We start from the raw sequence: 9633 nt of genomic DNA, 5'->3' as shown, positions 1-9633 counted from the left end.
AAAAAAAAAAAAAAAAAAAAAAAAAAAAGAAGAAGAAAAAAGAAATACCTGAGACAGTTAAGAAATAACATTAAATAAGATCAAAATACAAACAAAAAACAAACAAACATGGGAACTATTTCATATTTTGATTTTCAACTAGTGGTTAAATCAGATAACTTTATTTCCCTTTCATAGCAAATGTCAGTTAGGCTGGTCCGATGGTAGTGGGTTATCAGAACTTATTAACATTAGTGTCACTAAAGTTGGTATACAACCCTGTCTCACACCCAGCTAAATTTGACTGGCTTAAAAAACAAAAACAAAAACTGGCCAGGCTGGATAGCTCCTGCCGGCAATCCCAGTGCTTTGGGAGGCTGAGGTGGACAGATCAGGAGGTCAGGCATTTGAGACCAGCCTGATCAACATGGTGAAACCCCATCTCTACTAAAAACACAAAAATTAACCAAGAGTGGTGGCCTGCACCTGTAATCCCAGCTACTTGGGAGGCTGAGGCAGGAGAAAGAATCACCTAAATCCAGGAGACAGAGATTGCAGTGAGCTGAGATCGTGCCACTGCATTCCAGCCTGGATGACAGAGGAGACCCCATCTCAAAAAACAAACAAACAAACAAAAACAAAAATAGTGGATGAAAGCTTTGAAAAATACTTCCAACTGCAAAAGCACATTTTCTGAAATTTCTTTCGTGTAACACACAGTAACATTTGCAACAACTGTCTTTGAACAACTTTCCTTTGCCTAATAAACAATCTGAGATAGAATTAACAAGCTCTTTTTTTAAAAAAAATAAATGTTTTGTTAATGGATGGTTTGTTGGGGTTTTCAAATGTCTTGACAGTGTCTCAATTCCATTTTGGAACACTGGGTACATTGACAAAATGCTTACTATTTGTACAAACTATTTAATTTTTTGGTTCCTGCCTTGACAGAGCAAGGTATATTAAAGATTTCTCAAAATTTACACTGATGAACTATTACCTGCGAAGACAGATGTTACATGGACTAGAGCATGGAGCATGAGTTGGGAAGACTCTTAGGGAAGCCTGTGTAGTTCTCTAGAGCCCATAGCAGTAGTTCTATGTCTGTCAGAAGAAGACTACAGCTGCACTAGTAGATTATTTAAGGAAGACAGGAGAGTAGAAAGAGGGAACCTGATTTTCTGAGCACTTCTATGTGTCAGACCTTGTGCTAGCAGGACTGCATAAGGATTTTTGCTTGTTCTTTGTTTTAGTTTTATGTTTAGTGACCCCCATTCTTCCTTCAGATCTCATCTCAAGTATTTCTTAATATGTGGAGCTTTCCCAGACTTGACCAAATTCGCCTATCATAAATTCCTAGAGCACCATGTACCTCCTATCATAACATGTATCATAGTTGCAATTTGACATTCATTTTCATGATTATTTTTACCAATATCTATCTCCCCAGCGAACTTTTAAGCTAAGTGCAGCCCAAAGCAACCAGTGGTGATTGGTTTTGCTCGCCATTGTAGCGATAGTACCTGCCACAGTGCTTGTATGTATCAGGAATTTAATAAATATCAAGTGAACAAATGCATGGTTGAAATTTAAGCTTAGAGTCATACAGACCTACATTTTAATATGTATGTAGCAAACTGAATAATGACCTCAAAAGATATCAGGTCTTAATCCTTGGAACCCATACATGTTACCTAACATGAAAAAAGGGTCTTTGCAGATATAGTTAAGAATTTTGAGATGGTAAGATTATCCTGGCGGACACTAAGTGAAATTGCAAGTGTCCTGAGAGGGAGAGGCTGGATGTGGTGGCTCATACTTGTAATCCCATCACTTTGGGAGGCTGAGGCAGAGTGATCACCTGAGGTCAAAAGTTCAAGAACAGCCTGTCCAACATGGTGAAATCCTGTCTATACTAAAAATAAGCTGAGCGTGGTGGCACATGCCTGTAATTCCAGCTACTCTGGAGGCTGAGGCAGGGGAATTGCTTGAACCTGGGAGGTGGTGGTTGCAGTGAGCCAAGATCACAGCACTGTACTCCAGCTTGGGTGACAGAGAAAGACTCCGTCTCTAAATAAATAAATAAATAAATAAATAAAAGAATAAAAAGAGAGGGAGAGGGAAATTTGATTAAAATAGGAAAGGGGAAGGCAGTGTAACCACAGAAGCAGAGATTGGACTGATGTGGCCACAAGCCATGGAATGTTAGCAGCCATCAGAAGCTCAAAGAGGCAAAGAATGCGTTCTCCACTGGAGCCTCCAGCATGAGCATGGTCCAGCTGCCACTTTCATTTTGGCACAAGAAAATTGATTTTGGACTTCCAGTCTCCAGCACTGTGAGAGAATAAATTTCTGTTATTTTCAACTACTAATTTGTGGTAATTTGTTATAGCAGCCATAGAAAACGAATACACCTGACTCTAGAAATTATCAGATAGGTTGTGTGAAGTTGGGCAAGTTATTTAACCTTTTTGAGTCTGAATCCTCATCTCTAAAGTAGAGACAATCACACCAGCCCTCCTGGGGTAACTGTCAGCTCTAAACGTGGTAATATGTGTAAAATATATAGCAAATTGTAGGTATCATATTGTAAATGCTTGAAAAAAATAACATTTTTTTGTTTGACATTTTATAAAACTGATCTTTAATTCTCATAGCTCTGTGGTGTTGATTACCATGTACTCCTCATTGTACAGGCGATGAAATAGAGAAGTTAAACAACGTGCCCAAACTACATAGTCAAAATTAAAAAAACACCATGAGCATAATTTTGAAATATTTTTAGATGTTTTTATATTTGAGTATCTTATTGCCCTGAGGCACTTCATCCAATGAAATAATGGTTTCAGTGTTTTAGGGGGAATAACAGATATGAATTGGAACAAAGAAGCAACTGTCAAATGGGATTTTTGAGTCTCCAGCGCAGTATTAATCTTGAAAGCCAGGCTTTGACAAGTGAGAAGGGGTTTTAAAAAAATCCTTCTGCATGCACTAACTTATCAAGAAGCAGGAATGGTGATTGTGAAGGGTTTCTCAAACTGAAAAAACAGAAGATATGAAAAAAAAAAAATTTTCCATAAGGAAAGAGAGGGAAGGAGGCTACTTCTGACCCAGTGAATTATGGGAAAGAAGAGGGAGATGACAGTAGTAGAACCAAGTATTGGTCGGGTGTGGTGGCTCATGCCTATAATCCCAGCACTTTGGGAGGCTGAGTTGGGCAGATCACTTGAGGTCAGGAGTTTGAGACCAGCGTGGCCAACATGGTGAAACCCCGTCTCTACTAAAAATACAAAAATTAGCCAGGTGTGGTGGCATGCACCTGTAATCCCAGCTACTTTAGGAGGCTGAGGCAGGAGAATTGCTTGAACCTAGGAGGTAGGGCTGAGATCGCACCACTGCACTCCAGCCTTGGCAACAGAGAGAGACACTGTCTCAAAAAAAAAAAAAAAGCAAGTATTAAAAATCTGGTACTCTGATGATCCCACACAATGCCCATTTCAATGCTGCTGTTCATCCAGTTTCAATTTTTATAACATCTATTTCTCTATGTTGTGAACAACAAAGTTCGGTGGAGTTTTAATGGCTTCTCATTGCACTTGGGATAAGATCCAAATTTCTCAGAATGGGCCATAAGGCCTTAGATGTTTAACTCTTGAGGCAGGATTTTTACATAAAATTAACCCAGTTATAATGATAGGATTTATTTTCTTCATTAGTCCAGAAGCCAGCTGTCCAGGGTCAGTGCATCTACTTGAGGAAGTCATAAAAGACAGTCTCCTTCTTGCACCTTACTCCACCATCCATACTGTGTGGCTTTTGTCATTATTGGTCTCAGGATAGCTCCTCCTTATCTATGAATTATATCCTCCTTTCAGCTGGAATAAAGGAAGGAGGCAAAATGGCAAAGGGTAAATCGTGCTTATGAAATAAGCTAATTCCTTTTCTTCAGGAAAACAATACCGTTTCCAGAAGACCCACACAGTAGACTTCCACTTTCATCTCATTGACCAGAAAGAGCCATGTAGCCCCTTTAGCTGCAGGGAGAATTAGGGAGGCAAAGGTTAAAACTAGGCATATTTCTACACATAATGTGGAAGAAAGAATGAATGGGTATTGGGAAGCAGCCAGTAGTGTCCACCATACTGGCCTTAGTACAAATTATTATGCCCCTAGCTTACTATGCTTTAGTTTATTGGCTTTCTGTTCCTTGATTCTTCTTTTTTTTTTTTTTTTTTTTTTTTTTTTTTTTTTTTTTTTTTTTTTTTTTTTTTTTTTTTTTTTTTTTTTTTTTTTTTTTTGAGATGGAGTCTCTTTCTGGAGCTCAGGCTGGAGTGCAATGGTGCGATCTTGGCTCACTGCTACCTCCGCATCCCAGGTTCAAGTGATTCTCCTGCCTCAGCCTCCCGAGTAGCTGGGATTACAGGTGGCCACCACCACGCCTGGCTAATTTTTGTATTACTAGAGATGGGGTTTCACCTGTTGGTCAGGCTGGTCTTGAACTCCTGACCTCAGATGTCCACCCCCCTCAGCCTCCCAAAGTGCTGGGATTAGAGGCGTGAACCACTTCGTGCAGCCTCCTTGATTACTCTTTTTACTTCTTTCCTACCTCAGATCTTTTATCAATGTACAGTCCTTACTGCCTTGAATGCTTTTTTCCCAGCTTTTTCAATAACTGGCAGCTTCATGTCCTTAGGTCTCTGCACAAATGTGACCTCATCAGAAAAGACATTCTTCCCCTGCAATCTAAAGTAGCCACTTCTCCCTCAACTATTCTGTCCCACAGTAGTTTTCTATTTCCTTCACAGCACTTTTCTTAATATGGAATTCCTAGTTTATTGGTTTACTTAATTCCTAGTTTATTATTAATGTTTATTTCCCCCTCCTATAAAGTAAGCTTCATGAGAGTAGGACCTTGTTCATCTTGTTCACAACAGTATTCCCAGCACCTGGGGTGGTGTGCTTGGTAAATAGTATTATTTGTCATTATGATGCAATGTAAATAAATGCAAACCTGAAAGAGGCAATCCTTTAAGATGGATCCCATGTGGCTAACAAATTTTAAACAGAGCCAAGTGGTCATTTGCTTACTAGAGGTCACACACATACTCTGAGTTCACTGAAAACTCACACCTCTATTGAACTTGGGGATTTACAGAGATCACCCAAACTGACCAATTAGATCTCAGCTGTGTCAACCAATCAGAACTAAGCTAGAATCCCTCATTTGTGTAAACAGACCTAATTAATAATCTGGGTAGCAACTTTTGTTATAAAATCCAAACCCTCCCTCTGTCCTCTGGAGCACACTTTTGTTTTACACCAAAGGCCGTGTTTCCCTGATTTGCAAACTGTTCACTGGGATGAAGTCTCTTTCCTTCAAATTCCTTTTCGGAGAACGTTTTTTTACAATAACTAAATGAGTGGGAAAACAAAAACAAAAACAAAACAAAAGAGAATGTGTTAGGCCATTCTTGCATTGCCAAAAAGAAATACTTGAGAAGGGTAATTTATAAAGAAGAGAGATGTAATTGGCTCACAGTTCTGCAGGCTGTACAGGAAACACGGTGCTGGACATCTGCTTGGCTCTTGGTGAGGCCTGAGAAAGCTTATAACCATGGTGGAAGGCAAAGCTGGAGCTGACACATTCTTGAGAGTGAGAGCAAGAAAGAGGTGGGGAGGTGTCATACTTTTTTTTTTTTTTTAAGACAAAGTCTTGCTCTGCTGCCCAGGCTGGAGTAAAGTGGCATGATCTTGGCTCACTGCAGCTTCTGCCTCCCAGGTTTGAGCGATTCTCCTGCCTCAACCTCCCAAGTAGCTGGGATTATAGGCACTCACCACCATGCCCGGCTAATTTTTTTTTTGTATTTTTAGTAGATACAGGATTTCACCATATTTGTCAGGCTGGTCCCGAACTCCTGACTTAGGAGATCCACCTGCCTCAGCCTCCCAAAGTGCTGGATTACAGGCATGAGCCACTGCGCCTGGCTGAAGTCACACATCTTTAAACAACGAGAACTTGAGTGAGCTCACTCACTGTCACAAGGATAGCACCAAGCCACGAGGGATCCACCCTGAAGACCCCAACATCTCCCACCAGCCCCACCTCCAACACTGGGGATTACATTTCAACATCAGAGTTGGGGAAACAAATATCCACACTATATCAGGGAAATAGTTGGGATCCTGAATTACTCGTACTTTTAGCATACCCATCAATTCCAATAATCACATAAGTCACTTTCCTATTTAAAAATACTCGTTTCTCAGTGTCTTTGTTCTGTCTCACCAACTACTGTAAGATGCCCTTGAAGTTAGTATATGCTTTATAAATTAAAAAAGAAAGAAAGAAAGAAAGAAAGAAAAAGCCCCTACTTCTGCTTACTTAAATTCTGATGACATCTGTTTAACTAATTTAGGATGTGGGTAATTTGATGTTTTGTTTCTACCCAAGAGCAGGTTGCAGAACATGCAGTCACTACACCGTATCCCTGAGGGGAGGAACCCAGGAGATCACGCTGTCCTAGCCAATTGCGGTTTGGTTTCACTGCCATGGAACTGGTTTTGTTTGCATAGTTGTGTGGTCCATTAAACTAAGTTCACTCCCCTTAAAGAATGGGGAGTTACAAGACTAGGGTCTGAGGAGCTTCCTGTGAGAACTACTTTCTGTTGCTCCCTTTCTTTGACTGGTGGCTTTGTGACACACTGCTTTTCTCTTGTCCTCGATAGTGACTAATTTGTCAGCAGACTTTGGACAAGCTGAACTTTGAACTTGATAAACTCAGCCGATCTGATATATTTCCGGTTTAAACAGTGATGAACAACATTGAGAGCAAAGTTTATCTGTCCAGGCAAGTACAGATATTTATCTTTAAAATACACATTTCAGTAATAGTACTTCTCAACCTGAGAGAGCGGTCAAAATAAACAAAGCTGGACACTAGTTAAAGCAGTAAGGACAGACTTTATTCAATAATGCTAGTCCAATAGGGAAGAGAGTATAATATGAACTAACTCCACACTTCCCTGAAACAAAAGGCTGAGGTATGCTAAGGGAAAGGTACAGAAGGATCTTAAGTTTTGGCCGAGGGTGGGAATGGGAGGGTTGTTGATTGCTCTGACTAGTCTATTTGGGTTTGTTAACTGGCTCTCATCCAGAAGAGAAACAAAGTTCTCCTATCTGTATGATTGGAGGCAGCGGTGGGCAAGCTAAAGCAAGGTATCCGCCTCCTACAGGGACTAGGAGCTAGGGTGAGTTACCTCCCTGAATATTTGCATTTCAAAGAGATGGCACCCAAGTCTTTGAGGAAACTGTGTTGGGTGGTAGACTTATATCCCGAAGGGTAGAGAAAGCAAGATTTCTAAAGTAACTGCTCTAAGAAGGGGTTCAGGGACCTATCTACCTATCACCAACTTTTGGCTTGAACAAACAGTAAATTCTTCAGTCTTTGAGTTTTGATTTCAGGGAAGCATTTTAACCTGGTCTGGGGTCAGCCTAGGGACAAGGCCTTAAGCTACTGGAAGCTATGCTAGAGTACGATCAGGTCTCTTAGTGCTGAGAAAAGAACTTTTACATGAGGAAGGTCAGTCCTTTTAAATTCTTAGGCCCAGAGAGACATTAAAATGAGATATCAGGCTGGGCGCGGTGACTCACGCCTGTAATCCCAGACTCTGGGAGGTCGAGGTGGGTGGATCACTTGAGGTCAGGAGTTTGAGACCATCCTGGCCAATGTAGTGAAATTCGGTCTCTACTAAAAATACAAAAATTAGCTGGTCGTGGTGGTGCATGCCTGAAATCTCAGCTACTTGGGAGGCTGAGGCAGGAGAATTCACTTGAACCAGGGAGTCGAAGGTTGCAGTAAGCCGAGATCACACCACTGCACTCCAGCCTGGTGACAGTGAGACCCCTTCTCAAAAAAAAAAAAAAAAAAAAGAGACAGCAATTGCATCCTACTATCCACTTTATGTATTCACCTCTTTAAACTGCTTGCTATAGCCACAAGTAGCTACAAGTTAACCTAATAATGGCACACTGGACACGGTAACTCACACTCTGTAGCTTAATGTATAGCCAATCACTAATCAGTGCCATTTCTACAAACCAGTAATTCTTTACAACTTTGTATCAGTCAATTCCCTGTCCCCTTTTGGCCTTTAAAAACCTGATTGTAACAAAGATGGACAGGAGCTCACATTCATTACTTGGGTCTGGGTCTTCTGGGCAGCTGTCCTCATTTTGGCTAAAGTAAATGCCTTAGCCTCTGAGGCACAACTAAGTTGACAGTGTAAAGCTCTGAACAATCAATATCTGTCAAGAGTTCTGCAGTCTTCAGAATAACGGTTGTTAAAATTTGATTAATCTGGCTTTTAAGTTGGTCAAAGTTTCATAATGTCAGTGGATTGGAACCACACCATCATGTAAGTAAAAGTCAAATATTTGCCCCATCAATAAGCTAATACATATAAATGAGGTAAGCCTGATTGCAAGCTGCTTTGGAGAATTTGGTTTCCAACTTTGTCAGTTGGGCTAATTTTTGCCTCTCGAGTTTATTATCCATTATCAAGGGTGTTGCCCTCTGTTCCTCTTCCAGTTGTGTGCCTATTTTCATAGCTTTTCTCGTCCGCAAATTTCCAAGGGCCACACCTGGTCCTGGCAAAGCCTTGTGAATGAAATCCAGCAATTGCAGAAGACAACTTGGTCAGTAAGACAAAAACAAAAACAAACCAAGGAACGCTTCAAGATACATGGGCAGAGTCTTTGGGGTATCTCCTCTTCCTGTAAAGGCCCAAGGAGTTCACCTCGCCAGCTGCCTAGACTGGGCTGACTCAAGACTCGGGAATTGCAATAGACAAAGAGTAATTCACACAGAGCCGACTCTGCGGGAGACCGGAGTTGTTTTTTTGAGACGGAGTTTCGCTCTTGTTGCCCTGGTGCGATCTCGGCTCACTGCAACCTTTGCCTCCTGGGTTCAGGTGACTCTCCTGCCTCAGCCTCCCGAGCAGCTGGGATTACAGGCGCGCGCCAACTTGTCCGGCTAATTTTTGTAGTTTTAGTAGAGACGGGGTTTCACCACGTTGGCCAGACTGGTCTCGAACTCCTGACCTCAAGTGATCTCGCCTCGGTCTCTCAAATCAGTCATAATTTTGCAAAGGCGGTTTCATTCTCTTAACCAAGTATTATGCGAAATATGGCTAAGAAGCGTGGTTCTGCAACAACTTATTGCCTAAAAAAACCAGGGCAGGTTCAGGCGCGGAGGCTCCCGCCTGTAATCTCAGCACTGTGGGATACCAAGGCGGTTGGATTGTTTTAGCGTGAGAACTGGAGACCAACCTGGGCAACATGGCAAAAACCCGTCTCTACAAAACATACAAAAATTAGCCAGGTATGGTGGGGTGTGCCTGTAGTCCCAGCTACTTGGGAGGCTGAGACAGAAGAATCGCTTGCGCCCAGGAGGTTGAGGCTGAGGCGAGATGAGATCGTGCCCCTGTACTCCAGCCTGGGCGACAGAACCAGACTCTGTCTCAAAAAACAAAACAAAAGAAAAAACAAAAAAGCAAAAAACCCAACCCAGATCAACAAGTCTGTCTCAAACCCTTTTGCTTCTTTCCCATTTACTCCCCTTCCAATCCCCTGAGTGTTTCACTTTTCTGAGTGAT

This window comes from Cebus imitator, unplaced genomic scaffold (genome assembly GCF_001604975.1).
Source record: "Cebus imitator isolate Cc_AM_T3 unplaced genomic scaffold, Cebus_imitator-1.0 Scaffold177, whole genome shotgun sequence".
Classification (NCBI taxonomy): domain Eukaryota; kingdom Metazoa; phylum Chordata; class Mammalia; order Primates; family Cebidae; genus Cebus; species Cebus imitator.
Note: the sequence above shows the minus strand (reverse complement) of the source record.